The sequence below is a fragment of the Phoca vitulina genome, unplaced genomic scaffold (assembly GCF_004348235.1).
Source record: "Phoca vitulina isolate PV1807 unplaced genomic scaffold, GSC_HSeal_1.0 scaffold1, whole genome shotgun sequence".
Taxonomy (NCBI): Eukaryota; Metazoa; Chordata; class Mammalia; order Carnivora; family Phocidae; genus Phoca; species Phoca vitulina.
The window spans coordinates 111397301-111413188 of record NW_022589704.1 but is presented as its reverse complement, the minus strand read 5'-3'; the positions used below and the strand labels follow the sequence as shown (position 1 = coordinate 111413188).

The following is a 15888-nucleotide window of genomic DNA, read 5'->3' as shown; positions in this document are numbered from 1 at the left end:
TTCTATCAATTGCCTATTCTTCTATCAGGTGGTTGATGCAGGCTTTTTCCTGTCAGCCTTCCTCCTTCCCCACTGTGAAATTTTTTAAAAAAAGAAATTTCCCCGTGTTGTCTTCTAATATTTTTAATGTGTTCATTTTTTTTTTTTTTACTTTAGATTTGATACCATTGAGCTTATTTCAGTATAACGAGATAGTTGTTGGTGCTTCTGAATTTCCTAGTAAAAAAAAATGGTCTCTCCCCCAAAGCCAAGACCCAGAACAGGGTAACATGGTGTTGGGTCAGGCACAAGAAAGGGTTTACAAGCTTGGGTTTTCTCATGAGTCACTGCCCTCAGAAGGAGGTAGCTTCTTTGAAATTCCAGAAAGAATACCCTTGGGACTGTGAAAGAAAACCTCCCTATGCCCTATCCACCCCTGTGTGGTGGGGTGGATCTACGTGCCCCCGCCCCTCCGCTTCTTTAGACAAATGGTATCGTGTCTCCCCTGGGCCCAGCACTGTGCTGGTGTGAAAGGACCTCAAGGTCAGCGTCAGTGTCCAGGCAGAGCCGGTCAGGGCAGGCCCAGCTGCACACTGTCCCCTGGTTCCTGGGGCACCCCTCCCCTGAGTGAGCCATCTGTTTGGAGCCAGTCGTGCTGGGCTGGTCTGTGCTCTCCCTCCTCCCGGTGTCAGCCATCCAGGTACTCCTGTGGGTCTCCGGTCTCTGAACACATGCATTTTCCCTGTGTTCATGTATTTGCTGCTCTCTTGTCTTCCTACATGTTCTGATGTGCCCGCACACTAGGCCTTCCCTAGTGGGGAAGATAGGAACTAACATCGGTCACCCGCTTCATGCCTGGCCCTTTCCTAGGCACCTTCCAGGTGTTTGCCTGAGGCCCACCACATCTGCTTCTTCTCTTGTACAACACCTGGACTGCCTGTGTGGGTCTTAACAAGCAGTGATGTGATTGCAAAGTGCCCAGGAAAGGGCTGGGCGTGAAGTGGGCGTTGGATAGATATTACCTCCTGTTCCTCTTTGTCTTTCACATCTTACCCGAGGAAAGGGAAGGCCTCGTGTGCCTACACATCCGAACACGTAGGAAGGGGTGCCTGGCTTCGGCTCAGGTCACAATCCCAGAGTCCTGGGATCGAGCCCCGCATTGGGCTCCCTGCTCAGTGCAGAGTCTGCTTCTCCCTCTGACCGTCACCCTGCTTGTGCTCTCTCTGTCTCTCTCTCTCTCTCAAAAAAATAAATAAAATCTTAAAAAAAAAAAAAAAAGATGTAGGAAGACAAGAGAGCAGCAGATACGTGCGTGAACACAGGAATGGGAAGGGGAGAAAATCCTTAAAGTTTGCTCTCTAGCTGAAGCCCAGAGCAAGAAACTCAACTTGGAGATACGAAGGCTCCCTCTTGTGGCTGCTCCTGGGAGAGCAGGCAGTGATTGGAGGAGTAATTAGCAAGGAATTCAGTCAGCATTCCCATTTATTCCTTCCACAGTGCATTTAAGGAACAAGGGTTCTTTTATTCCATACCCTAAGACAACCATTCTTAATATTTTGTTAGATTTTCTTCCAGCTTCTTTTTTGCAAGTAAGTTTTATATATTTATCATGTTTGTGATAATGCCATCTATAGAGGCTTTAATTTTCTATGATTTTGCGTCCTGCACTTTGTTTCTTTACAGCTCTTTTAAGTTGAGAAATTCAGAGGTCATACAGAAAAGCATAATGCACATACTATACACACATACGTATAGATAATATTTTTTTAAATGCAAGTGATTTTATTAGGTATAAATATCCTTGGTGTAGGACTAAAGGCATCACTTTAAATATCTTGAATATTAGATAATTGATTAACAGAATAGACTATGATTGGAATGGTAATAGTGAATTTTCACATAATATAGCTTTAGATTATGCATTTTTTTTTTGCTTATCATTTGGAAAGAAATTTTTTTTATTTAAATTCAATTAGCCAACATATAGTACATCATTAGTTGTTTTTTTTTAATTTTATTATGTTCTGTTAGTCACCATACAGTACATCATTAGTTTTTGATGTACTGTTCCACGATTCATTGTTTGCATATAACACAGCCACTTTGGAAAACAGTGTGGAGGTTCCTCAAAAAATTAAAAATAGAGCTACCCTATGACCCAGCAATTGCACTCCTGGGTATTTACCCCAAAGACACAGATGTAGTGAAAAGAAGGGCCACATGCACCCCAGTGTTCATAGCAGCAATGTCCGCAATAGCCAAACTGTGGAAAGAGCTGAGATGCCCTTCAACAAATGAATAGATAAAGAAGATGTGGTTCATATATACAATGGAATATTACTCAGCCATCAGAAAGGATGAATACCCAACTTTTGCATCAACGTGGATGGGACTGGAGGAGATTATGCTAAGTGAAATAAGTCAAGCAGAGAAAGTCAATTATCATATGGTTTCACTAATTTGTGGAACATAAGGAATAGAATGGAGGACATTAAGAGAAGGAAGGGAAAACTGAAGGGGGGGAATTGGAGGGGGAGACGAACAATGAGAGACTATGGACTCTGAGAAACAAACTGAGGGTTATAGAGGGGATGGGTTAGCATGGTGATGGATAATATATTGTAAAACAAAAACCGAGTAACCTCCACCCATTAAGAAACACCACACTCCTCCTGCCCCATCCCTTCCTGCTCAGAGCGCCCTCCCTTCTCTCTGACAGTAACCACTGCAACCTTTATGGTATTCACTTCCTTGCCTTTCATTATAACTTTACTACTTAACTTTGCACCACCAAACCACATAGTTTATTTTTGCCTGTTTTTGAGCTTTATGTAAATAAAACCTTATGATTTCCTTTAAACCTATCCATTCTATTGTCTGCCTTCTTTTGCTCTAATTTTGTTAAGACTCATTCTTACTCTGCATATCTAACCTTCTTTCATTTTCATTGTTATATAGAATTACTTTGAATCAGCATACCACACTGTGTTTATTAGTCAGCTATTGCTAGACATCGGGGCTTTCTCCGGTTGCGTCTCTCATGAACAGGGCTGCTCGGATCGTTTGTGCCTAGGTGCCTACTGCACATGCAAATGCGTTTCTGCCCAGTGCATTCAGAGGAGTGAGGTGGCTGGCTCACTGGGGGACGCAGATCTTCAGCTTTACTAGATACTGTCAAACATTTTCCCAAAGTGATTGTGCCAATTTACACTCCTTCCTTGAGATTTCTTTTACTCCATATTATCATTAACATTTGTTTGGTATTGTCAGTCTTGTTAATGTTAGCCATTCCGCTAGGTGGATAGAGGTTGTCTCCTTGTGGTCTGCATCTATGCTTATATGCTTATATGGCAATTTGGATATCCTGTTTGGGGACGTGTCTGACCTAATCTCTTGCCCATTTGTCTGTGAGGTTGCCTTTTTCTTGCTGATGGTGTATATTCTGGATATAACCCACTGTTGATCAAATGTGCCACACATATATCATTTCCCACTCCATGGCTTGTCTTTTTCCTTCTGTAATGGTATCTGATGGACAGAAGTTCTTAATTTTAATGTTTTCAAGTATATCCACATTTTCTCTACCCCAAATTCAGGGGATTAATAGAATCCCCTAAATAACTTTTAACAAAGATGTCCTGGTCTTTTTTTTTTTTTTTTTTTTTTACATTTAGATTTCTGAGATGCCTCAAACTGGCTTTTGTGTTCCTTTGGTTGGTTTTTCCGTCCTTGTGCCCGTTCAGCGTCTCATCACTGTATATAGGAAGCTGTACAGGAAGTGTTGCTGTCCAGCTGATCAGATCATCCCACCTGGTTCTTCAATATGATAAACACTTACTGAGTGCCCGCTATGCACCAGGCAACATTCTAGGTGCTATGGATACAATGTGGAAGATTATATAGAGATCTCTGTACTCAAAAAAGGAGTGGCGGGCATGGTGGGAGTAAATAAATAATTGAGCAAACAAGATTATTTCAGATACTGAAGAGAATGTAAAAAAAAATGTAATTAAGAAATTGAAAAGGTTAATGGGATAGAGAGTTAGGGGCTGTGAGGGTGGGACTCCCTTAGCTTGCAGGTTTGGAGTCTAAGGAGTTAAACCAAGCCTTGGGTGATGAGGAGCCAGAAAAGGGGGCCTCTCAGGCCCAGCCCAACATTTCAGTGACATGGAAGACTCCCCTTGCCTACAGACTGCCATATAATTGAGCCCTCCACAATGTCACCTCATACATGAGACAGCACAGCATGTTGTGTGATGGAAAACAAGAGGAGGCAGTGTTTGGGTATGAAAGGTGCCACTTACATGTAGACATTTCTTCCCTTTTTAGTTCAGGTTTAGGGGCAAAGAATCTATGATTTCAGGCAAGCAAGCTCTGCATCTTATCTATAATCTAATTTGTGCACACGTGGGCTTGCACTCTTGGCTAAGGGGGTTTAGGAAGAAGACCAAGATTAAGAGGGAGCAAGATGAGAAAGAACTATGGATGGATGAGAGAAATGGGGAAAAGCTAGAAGTTTCGAACACCTGTGCATGCTTGATTCCTATTCTCTTACTTCCTAACCCTGAACCTTGCTGTAAGACCTCACTGGGACTCTGTTTCCTTATTTGTAAGGGTCGGGCAAGGTGATCTCTTAGGCCTCTGTTAGGTAGAATATCAGCTTTATGAATGAATGCTGGATAGTTTTGCTGACCTTGCCCCACAGTCTTCTCTGACTTTGAAAGCAAGGATCCAAGGTATGGCTTCTATTTAGAGATTCTAAATGGGGTAGAGGGAGGGAATACATTGTGAACCTTTCTGATGGGAATGTAAAACAGTACAGCCACTCTGGGGAAAAAAGGTTCTGGCAGTTTCTAATTAAACCAAACCTGGGTTTACCATATGACCCAGCAATTGCCCTTGTGCACATTTATCTCAGGGAAATGAAACTTAGTGTACACATGACCCTACAAATAAATGTTCACAGCAGCTTTATTCATAATAGCCCCAAACTGGAAACAACCTAGATGTCCTTCTGTAAGTGAATGGTTAACAAATGGTTAACAAACTGTGCTACATCCCTAAAAAATTGAACTATTGACACACGCAACAACTTTGATGGATTTCAAGGGAATTATTCTGAGTGAAAAGAAAAGCCAGTAAGCAAAAGGTTATGTACTGTAGGAATCCATTTATATAACATTCTTAAAATGAAAAAAGCATGAAGATGAAGAACGGATTGGCCGTTGCTAGAGGATGTGGGGAGGGCCGTGGGTGAGGTTATAAAAGGACAAACGGATCCTGAAGTGCTGACACTGTTCTGTATCTTGATTGTGGTGGTAGATTCCTGAACCTACATTAAGTGATAAAACTGCACAGAACTAAATGAACACACACACACACACACACACACACACACACAACTGCAAGGGAAATCTGAATAAGATCTGTGGGTTGTATCAATATCCTGGCTGTAATATTGTAACATTCTATAAAATGTTACCATTATGAGAATCTGAGTACAAAGTACACAGGATTTCTCTATACTGTTTCTTACTCCTGGGTGTGTATCTACAATTATATCAAAATTCAAAGTTTAATTAGAAGAAAACATTTATGTCATTAATTTAATGGCTGCATGGTATTCAGCTGTATATATGCATCATAATTCTCAACCAGTTCTCTACTGTTTTGAACAATTAGGTGGTTTGCCACTTTTTAACATGAATAAGGCTATATTGAACATCTGTGCAGATAAGCTTCTCAAAATGTTTTATTCTCCCTCTTTTTTATCCCCTTTACTTTTTAAAATTATCAAAATTATGCATGCACATAGTTATAAAATCAAATGTTAGTTAGATAATGCTTTTCAAACGTTAACGCACATGTAAATGAGCTGGGCTCTGTTGAGGTGCAGGTCCTGATTCAGATGTTTGGGTGATGCCTGAGGTTTGCGTTCTGACAAATGTCCAGGTGCTGTAACCATTGGTCCTCCCCTTCATGAGCAGTAGTGAGAGGTGAGAAGACTTCCTTTGGAAATGATAGCCATCTGGCTCGTTCCTCCCCTGCCCAGAGACAACCAAGTTAGGTTTTAATAGTAATTTCAAACTGCTATTTTGACTTAAAAATATTATGTATTAACTTCCAGTTTTTGATAATCATGAAGACTCAGCATCTTGCCTTCCATCCCGTCTCCTTTCCCATCCTTCTAATACCATCTTTCCAGTATGGAGTTAAGTCAGTAACAAGTGTTTATATCCTTATGGATATGAAAATATTCTTGAATGCATATCCAAGCAATAGACTACAATGACACTTTTTAGTTTTTTTTTTTTCCTGTAGTTAATAATTGTTGAATTTTTCATATGTGTGATTTTCTATAAATCTATCCTTAAATCTGACTATAAGATCACTTATAAACTATTTTCCAAACATTCAAACATGTCAGCATTCTATCAAGTCTCTCCTTTCTCCTAGAGACCTTCCTTCCAGAACCCTCTGACCTCCTGCTGTAATTTGGACTAGTTGTTCCCAGGAATTCTACATAGCTTTCTTCTCTGGTTTCCTGTTTCTTGGATCCTGGGTCTTCCTTTATTCCTTTATTGTGTTCAAGAACATCCCCCACTAGCTTCCTAAGAAAAGGTATGTAGGAGGGATTGTTTTTAGTTTTTGCATGTCTAGAAAAAAAATGCCCTTTTAATTTTCATACTTGATGGATAGTTGGGCTTTGTATAGAATTCCAGGTTAAAATGACCCTTCTAAAAAGTGAAGGCATCGCAACACTGTGTTCTAATATCAAACGCCGCTGGTGAGAAGGGCGATAACGTTGTTCCAGGCGGTCCTGCTTGGCTTGGCTTGTTTTGTTTGGTTTTTCTTTAGAAGCTTTTAGGGTTCTCTCTTTTATTCCTGGTGTTACGGAATTTCTTAGTGAAATTCTGGATGTGAGTTTCTTTTTATTCATTGTGCTAAACATTCAGTGTACCCTTTAAATCTGAAGTCTCTTAACCTTCAGTACCGGGAAAAAAAATTATGTATTATTAATTTGATAATTTCCTTCTCTCCTTGTCCCCCTGGAGCTCCTGTTAGAGGTTGTAACTCCTTGACAAAGCTTTAATATTCTTACCATTTCTGTGTTTCATCTCTATATCTTCATTTTATTTTGGGGGGAGGAGAGATTTTCTCAAATATATTTCCAGCCCTCCTATTGAATATTTTCAATGTTCTCTAATTTTATTTTGTAATAAAAATGGCTTTCTTCTAGCTATATGAATAATACATGCTCCTTACAAAGAATTCCAACAATACAAAAAAATATAGAGAACACAAAAAATTCTCTGTAATCCTACCACTTTATGGTAATCAGCCTGATATTTTGGTGACCATTATTTTATTCTTCATTTTATATAAACACACTCAAAGCCACACCTATAATTTGATACAAACAGAATATCACTCTTGCTGTTTTTAATCATAGATGCTACCACTGTCCCTCTTCCTACCTCAGCATCACTTCATTGTGGTCGCCCATTAGCCCATACCTACAGCCTGGTGAATGACATTCTATATTTTCTCCATACTCTTATAATCATACATAAATACATATATGTATACATGCATACACTCCTACACAAACACACTTGCCTGTATCTTAAACTTATCCCTTAATAACATTCATAGAAATATTCCCAAGGTACTTGTAAGTAATGGTTGCATAATATTCCATGCTGTGAGGGTATCAAAATTTGCTCTTTTTTTTACCCATAGATAGCTACACACTTTTCCTGTTCCTGGAAGCTGCAAATATTCCTTGAGTAAACACCACTTTATATATAACCTTATAGAAGACTAGTAGAGAGTCTTGAATGGAAGTGCCAAAGATCATAAGCATTTTTATATTTTAATAGATTCCAGATTCTCCTCCAAAAAGGCTACAATATTTCATATTTCCAGGGGCACCTGGGTGGCTCAGTCCGTTAAGCATCTGCCTTTGGCTCAGTTCATGATCTCAGGGTCCTGGGATTGTGCTCCACATCAGGCTCCCTACTCAGCAGGGAGCCTGCTTTTCCTCTCCCTCTGCCTCTCCCCCTGCTTGTGCTCGCTCTCTCTCTCTGTCAAATAAATAAATAAAATATTTTTAAAATATTTTATATTTTCAGTAGCATTTTATATTTCTCCATATCTCCATCAGTAATGAACATTATAATCTTATAATTCTTGTTTTGGTGTGATATTGTTGCTATTGTTTTAAAACTTTATTTTCAAATTTTTGTTAGCACATATTTATTTAATTAAAGTTGCTTTTTCTTGTTCCTTCTTGCTCTTTTTAAAACTTTTTATTTTAAAACAGTTATAGACTCACAGGAAGTTGAAAAATAATATAGAGAGGTCCAGTGTGCTCTTCCTTCATCCAGTTCCCCAAATGTAACATCTTCTTTTTTCAAGATTTTTTATTTATTTATTTGAGACAGAGAGAGAGAGAGCGCGCACGCATGTGCATGAGTCAGGGGGAGGGGCAGAGGGAGAGAGAGAAGCAGACTCCCTGATGAGCAGGAAGCCTGATTCTGGACTCAATTCCAGGACCCTGGGTTCATGACCTGAGCCAAAGGCAGATGCTTAACCGACTCAGCCACCCGGGCGCCCCCCAAATGTAACACCTTATGTAACTATAGAACAATGTCAAAGCCAGCAACTGGCATTGGTAGAATGGGTGTATGACTCTATGTCATTTTATCACACATGTAGATTTACATGACTACTACCATTAGCCTGGTATGCACTATTCCATTACCCTCATGCTACACTCCTTTACAGTCACACCCTCCCCCCCTTCCCTGACTACCTGCAACCATGAATCTGTCTCCATCTCTATGATTTTGTCATTTCAAAAAGATTACCTTTTGTGAATGGCTTTTTTCACTCAGTATAAATCCATTGATTTTTATTAAACTATTGTGTGTATCCATAGTTCATTTTTATTGCTGAATACTATTTCATGGTGTGTCTTTACTGTTTTTTTCCTTAACCAATTAACCTATTGAAGGACATTTGGGTTGTGTCCAGCTTGGGGCTATGCAAGTAAAGCTTCTATAAACATTCATGAACAGGTTTTTGGGTAGATAACAGTTTTCATTCCTCTGGGAGAAATGCCCATTAGTGTGGTTGTTAAGTTGTATGGTAAGTATATTTTTAGTTTTTTAACAAAGTGCCAAATTCTTCCAGAGTGGCTATACCATTTTACATTTCCACCATCAATGTATGGGAGATCCGGTTCTCTGCATCCTTGCCAACATTTGGAATTTTGATGTTTTTCATTTTTCGTGTACTAATAAGCATGTCTCATTGTGATTATGATTTACATTTCCCTAAGGGCTAGTGATGTTGAACATTTTTCATGTGCTTATTTGCCGTCTTAATCCACTCAGGCTGCTGTAACAAAATACCAGACTGGGTAGCTTAAAAAACAACAGAAAACTTATTTCTCGCAGTTCTGGAGGCTGGGGAATCCAAGATCAAAGTGCTGGTCGGTTTGGAGTCTAGTAAGAGCCCACATCCTAGATGGCCCTCTTCTCATGCTAATGTCACAAGCGGGAGGGAACAAGGGAACTCCCTGGGGCCTCTTTTATCAGGGCACTAATCCCATCCAGGAGGGATCTGCCCTCCTGGACTAATCACCTCCAAAGGCCCCACCTCCTCTGGGAGTTAGGATTTCCACATATGAATGGAGGAGGGCAGACATTCAGCCTATAGCATTTGCCATGCATATATATCTTCTTCAGTGAAACGTCTCTTTATGTCTTCCTCATTCTCTGAGTTGTTACTTTTTACAGTGGAGTATTGAGAGTTCTTTTTTTTTTAATGAGATAATACTTGACTTAACACCACATAAGCTTAAGGTGTATAATGTATTGATTTGATGGAATTATGTATTGCAATTTGATTACCTCCTTTAGCTAACATCTCTGTCATGTCACGTAATTCTCATTTCTTTTTTGTGATGAGAACATTTAAGATCTCATCTCTTAGCATCTTTGAAGTTTATAATATGGTATTTTTATAGTCATTATTATAATCATTATTCTGTGCATTAGATCTCCAGGATTATTCATCTACCAGGTACAAGTTTGTACCCTTTAACCACATCACCCAATTCTTCTATTCCCCAGCCCCTGGTAACCACCATTCTACTCTCTGACTCCATGAGTTCAGCTTTTTTAGATTCCACATATGAGTGATATCATACAGTATTTGTCCTTCTCTGTTTAACTTATCCCACTTAGCACAATGCCTTCAAGCTCCATCCATGTTGTCACAAATGGCAGGATGTCCTTCTTTCCCATGGCTGAATAATATTCCACTGTCTATATGTATGCCACATCTTCTTAATCCATTCATCCACTGACAGACACCTACGTTGTTTCCATATCTTGACTATTATGAATAATGCTATAATAAACATGGCAGTGCAAATATCTCTTCAATATCCTATTTCCATTTCCTTTGGATATATACCCCAAAATGGAACTGCTAGATAATATGGTAGTTCTATTTTTAATTTTCTAAGGAACCTCCATACTATTTTCGTAGTAGCTGCACAAATTTACATTCCCACTAACAGTGCATAGTGTTCCCTTTTCTCCACATCCTCACCAATACTTGTTATCTCTTATCTTCTTGATGATAGCCATTCTAACAGGTGATATCTCATTGTTGTTTTGATTTACATGTCCCTGACCATCATTTCATCTACTTGTTAGCCACTTGTATGTCTTCTTTGAAAAATGTGTTCTTTCAGTTCTTCTGCCCATTTTTTTAATCGGATTGTTTGGTTCTTTTTTTATGGAGTTGTAGGAGTTCTTTATATATTTTGGATATTAACCCCTTATCCAATATATGGTTTGTAAATATTCTCTGCCATTTTGTAGGTTGTCTTCTCATTTAGTTGTTTCTTTTGCTGTGCAAAGGCTTTTTAGTTTGCTATGGCCTCACTTATTGACTTCTGCTTTTATTGCTTGTGCTTTTGGTGTCATATCCGAAAAATCATTGCTGAGATCAATGTCGAGGAGCCTCTTCCTTATGTTTTCTTCCAGGAGTTTTACTGGATCAGGCCTTCTGTTTACATGTTTAATCCATTTCAAGTTAATTTTGTGCATGGTGTAAGATGGGGTCCAATTTCATTTTTCTGCATGTGGCTCTCCAGTTTTCCAACACCACTTATTGAAGAGACTGTCCTTTCCCCACTGGATGTTCTTGGCTGCCTTGTCAAATATTAGTTGGGCTATTTCTGGGCTCTCTATTCTGTTCCATTGGTCTGTGTGTCTATTTTTGTGCCAGTACCATCCTGCTTTTATTACTATGGCTTTGTAGTATAATTTGAAATTGGAAGTGTGATCCCTCCAACTTTGTTCTTTCTCAGGATAGTTTAGACTGTTGGGGTGTTCTGTGGTTCAATACAAATTTTAGAATTGTTTTTTCTACTTCTGTGAAGAATGCCATTGGAATTTTTAAAGGGATTGTATTGAATCTGTAGGTGGCTTTAGGTAGTATGGACACTTTAGCAATATCAACTATTCTGATCCATGAACAGGAACTATCTTTCCATTTATTTGTGTCGCCTTTAATTTCTTTCATCAATGTCTTCTAGTTTTCATTGTGCCGACATTTCACTTCCTTGGTTAGATTTATTCCTAGGTATTTTATTGTTTTTGATGCTATTGTAAATGGGATAGTTTTATTTCTTTTTTTTTTTAAGTTTTTTTTTTTTTTTTTTGACAGAGAGAGACACAGCAAGAGAGGGAACACAAGCAGGGAGAGTGAGAGAGGGAGAAGCAGGCTTCCCGTGGAGCAGGAAGCCCAATGCCGGACAGGATCCCAGGACCCTAGGATCATGACCTGAGCCAAAGGCAGACACTTAACAACTGAGCCACCCAGGCGCCCCGGGATAGTTTTATTTCTTATTCAGATGTTTCATTGCAACTGATTTCTAGGTGTTGATTTTATATCCTTCAACTTTATTGAAGTTCTGAATAGTTCTAATAGTTTTTTAGGTGAGTCTTGGGGGTTTTGTATATGTAAGATGTCACCTGCAAATACTGATGGTTTTACTTCCTCTTTTCCTATTTAGATGCCTCATTTCTTTTTCTTGCCTAATTGCTCTGGTTAGGACTTCCAGTACTATATTGAATAAAAGTAGGGAGAGTGGACATCCTTGTCTTGTTCCTGATCTTAGAGGAAAAGCTTTCAGCTTTTCACTGTTAAATATGATGTTAACTGTGGGCTTGTCATATATGGCCTTTATTATGTTGAGGTACATTCCCTCTATACCCACTTTGTTGAGAATTATTTCATTCTTGGGTTGCCTCGGTAGCTCAGTCAGTTAAGCGTCTGCCTTTGGCTCAGGTCATGATCCCAGGGTCCTAGGATCAAGTCCCTGGAGCCTGCTTCTCCCTCTGCCCCTTCCCCTGCTCATGCTCTCTCTCTCTGACAAATAAATAAATAAAATCTTTTTTAAAAAAGAATTATTTTGTTCTTTTTTTAAAAAAAATTACCCCTGTGAACGTCTCATTTTATTCATATATTGCTTTCTTGATATCCTTTAAAAAAAAAAAAAAAGAGTGCAAGCACATCAGCTGGGGGGGGGGGCGGGGGACAGAGGGAAAGGGAGAGAGAGAATCTTAGGTAGGCTCCATGCCCAGCATGAAGCCCAACACAGGGCTGCATCTCGCAACCCTCAGATCATGACCCTGAGGTCATGACCTGAGCTGAAACCAAGAGTCAGACACATAACTGACTGAGACACCAGGCGCCCCTCTTTTCTTGGTATCTTTGAATTGTCTTTCTGTGTTTCCTTGTAGCTCACTGAGTTTCCTTAAAAGTTATTTTAAATCTTTACAAGGGAAATTACAGACTTCCATAACTTTGGGGTAGATTATGGAATATTACTGTGATCCTTGGGAATGTTATTTTCCTTTAATTTTTCATGTTCCTTGAAGTTTTTCATTGCTATCTTCACATGTAAAGTTGTAGTCACCTCCTCCAGGATTTACTTACTGCTTTCAGGATAGAAATACCCGCTGTCAGCTCTGCTAGTGATTCTCAGGATTTCTCAGTCTTATTAATATACCTGTTCCATGCTTCTTATACCCTCTTCTGGCACGTTTCTTAAGTTTATATGCCTTCTACTGATCCTGCAAAGTAAAAGGCTTTGCAGTCCCCCTTTTGCTTTCCAAAAGGTGGTGCTAAAACTCAAGCTTGTGTTCCATCCCTTGCATGCAGATTGGTCTGGCTTTCTACATGTGCTCACTAGCCACATTTCCATCCTTTTTATTTCAACCTACCTGCATCATTATATTTGAAATGAATTTCTTACAGCCAGCATATACTTGGTTGTGTTTTTAATCTACTTTGTCCTTCTCTGTTTTTAATCTGTCTTTTAACCACATACTATTGACTGTTTACATTTAAAGTAATTCTTAAGGCTTAAGTCTGCCTTTTTATTTTTATTTTTTCTGTTTCCGGTTTATTGTTTCTGTGTTCTTTTTCCCTCAGTCCTGTGGGTTACTTGAATATTTTTGAGAATTCCATTTTTATGTATCCCTAGCATATTTGAATTTCTTTTTTTTTTACATTACAGCATTAGTTTTTTTTAATTTTCTTATGTTATGTTACTCACCATACAATACATCATTTGTTTTTTTTTAATTTTATTATGTTATGTTAGTAACCATACAATACATCATTAGTTTTTGATGTGGTGATCCACAATCCATTGTTTTCATATAACATCCTGTGCTCCATGCAATACCTGCCCTCCTTAATACCCATCACCGTGCTAACCCATCCCCCCACCCCCCTCCCCTCTAAAACCCTGTTTGTTTCTCAGAGTCCATAGTCTCTCATGGTTCATCTCTCCCTCCGATTTCCCTCCCTTCATTTTTCCCTTCCTTCTCCTAATGTCCTCCATGCTATTCCTATGTTCCACAAATAAGTGAAACCATATGATAATTGACTTTCTCTGCTTGACTTCTTTCACTTAGCATAATCTCCTCCAGTCCCATCCATATTGATGTAAAAGTTGGGTATTCATCCCTTCTGATGGCTGAGTAATATTCCATTGTATATATGGACCACATCTACTTTATCCATTCATCTGTTGAAGGGCGTCTCGGCTCTTTCCACAGTTTGGCTATTGCGGACATTGCTGCTATGAACATTGGGGTGCATATGGCCCTTCTTTTCACTACATCTGTGTCTTTGGGGTAAATACCCAGGAGTGCAATTGCTGGGTCATAGGGTAGCTCTATTTTTAATTTTTTGAGGCACCTCCACACTGTTTTCCAAAGTGGCTATACCAACTTGCATTCCCACCAACAGTGTAAGAGGATTCCCCTTTCTCCACAACCTCTCCAACATTTGTTGTTTCTTTCCCTGTCCATTTTTGCCATTCTAACTGGTGTAAGGTGGTATCTCAATGTGGTTTTGATTTGAATTTCCCTGATAGCTAAAGATGATGAACATTTTTTCATGTGTCTGTTAGCCATTTGTATGTCTTCTACAGAGAAGTGTCTTTTCATATCTTCTGCCCATTTTTTGACTTGATTATTTGTTTTTTGGGTGTTGAGTTTGAGAAGTTCTTTATAGATCTTGGATACCAGCCCTTTATCTGTAGTGTCATTTGCAAATATTTTCTCCCATTCTGTGGGTTGCCTCTTTGTTTTGTTGACTGTTTCCTCTGCTGTGCAGAAGCTTTTTATCTTGATGAAGTCCCAAAAGTTCATTTTTGCTTTTGTTTCACTAGCTTTTGGAGATGTATCTTGAAAGAAGTTGCTGTGTCCGATGTCAAAGAGGTTACTGCCTATGTTCTCCTCTAGGATTTTGATGGATTCCTGTCTCACATTGAGGTCTTTCATCAATTTTGAGTTTATCTTTGTGTATGGTGTTAGAGAATGGTTGAGTTTCATTCTTTCACATGTGGCTGTCCAATTTTCCCAGCACCATTTATTGAAGACTGTCTTTTTTCCATTGCATGTTTTTTCCTGCTTTGTCAAAGATTATTTGACCACGGAGTTGAGGGTCCATATCTGGGTTCTCTATTCTGTTCCATTGGTCTATATGTCTGTTTTTGTGCCAGTACCATGTTGTCTTGGTGATCACGGCTTTGTTATATAGCTTAAACTGGGACAACGTGATGCCCCCAGCTTTGTTTTTCTTTCTCAACATTTGCTTGGTGATTCAGGGTCTTTTCCATACAAATTTTAGGATTGTTTGTTCCAGCACTTTGAAAAATGTCATTGGAATTTTGATTGGGATGGCACTGAAGGTATAGATTGCTCTGGGTAGCATAGACATTTTAACAATGTTTATTCTTCCGATCCATGAGCATGGAATATTTTTCCATCTTTTTGTGTCTTCTTCAATTTCTTTCATGAGTGTTTTGTAGTTCCTAAAGTATAGATCCTTTACCTCTTTGGTTAGGTTTATTCTGAGGTATCTTATGGTTTTTGGTGCTATAGTAAATGGAACCATTTCTCTAATTTCTATTTCTACAGTTGCGTTGTTATTGTATAAGAAAGCAACTGATTTCTGTGCATTGATTTTGTATCCTGCCACATTATTAAATTGCTGTATGAGTTCTAGTAATTTGGGGGTGGAGTCTTTTGGGTTTTCCACATAAAGTATCATGTCGTCTGCGAAAAGAGAGAGTTTGACTTCTTCTTTGCCAATTTGAATACCTTTTATTTCTTTTTGTTTTCTGATTGCTGTTGCTAGGACTTCTAGTACTATGTTGAACAATAGTGGCGAGAGTGGACATCCGTGACGTGTTCCTGATCTTAAGGGAAAGGCTCTCAGCTTTTCCCCATTGAGGAGGATATTCGCTGTGGGTTTTTCATAGATGGATTTTATGAGCTTGAGGAATGTTCCCTCTATCCATAT

At 39.0% G+C, this 15888-nt stretch overlaps 1 protein-coding gene across 3 annotated transcripts in view; it reads left to right on the top strand.

Annotated features, from left to right (window-relative positions):
* ARHGEF4 (Rho guanine nucleotide exchange factor 4) overlaps positions 1-15888 on the top strand; it is a 253022-nt gene that overhangs the window by 103834 nt on the left and 133300 nt on the right. The gene's annotated exons all lie outside the window — the stretch shown is intronic.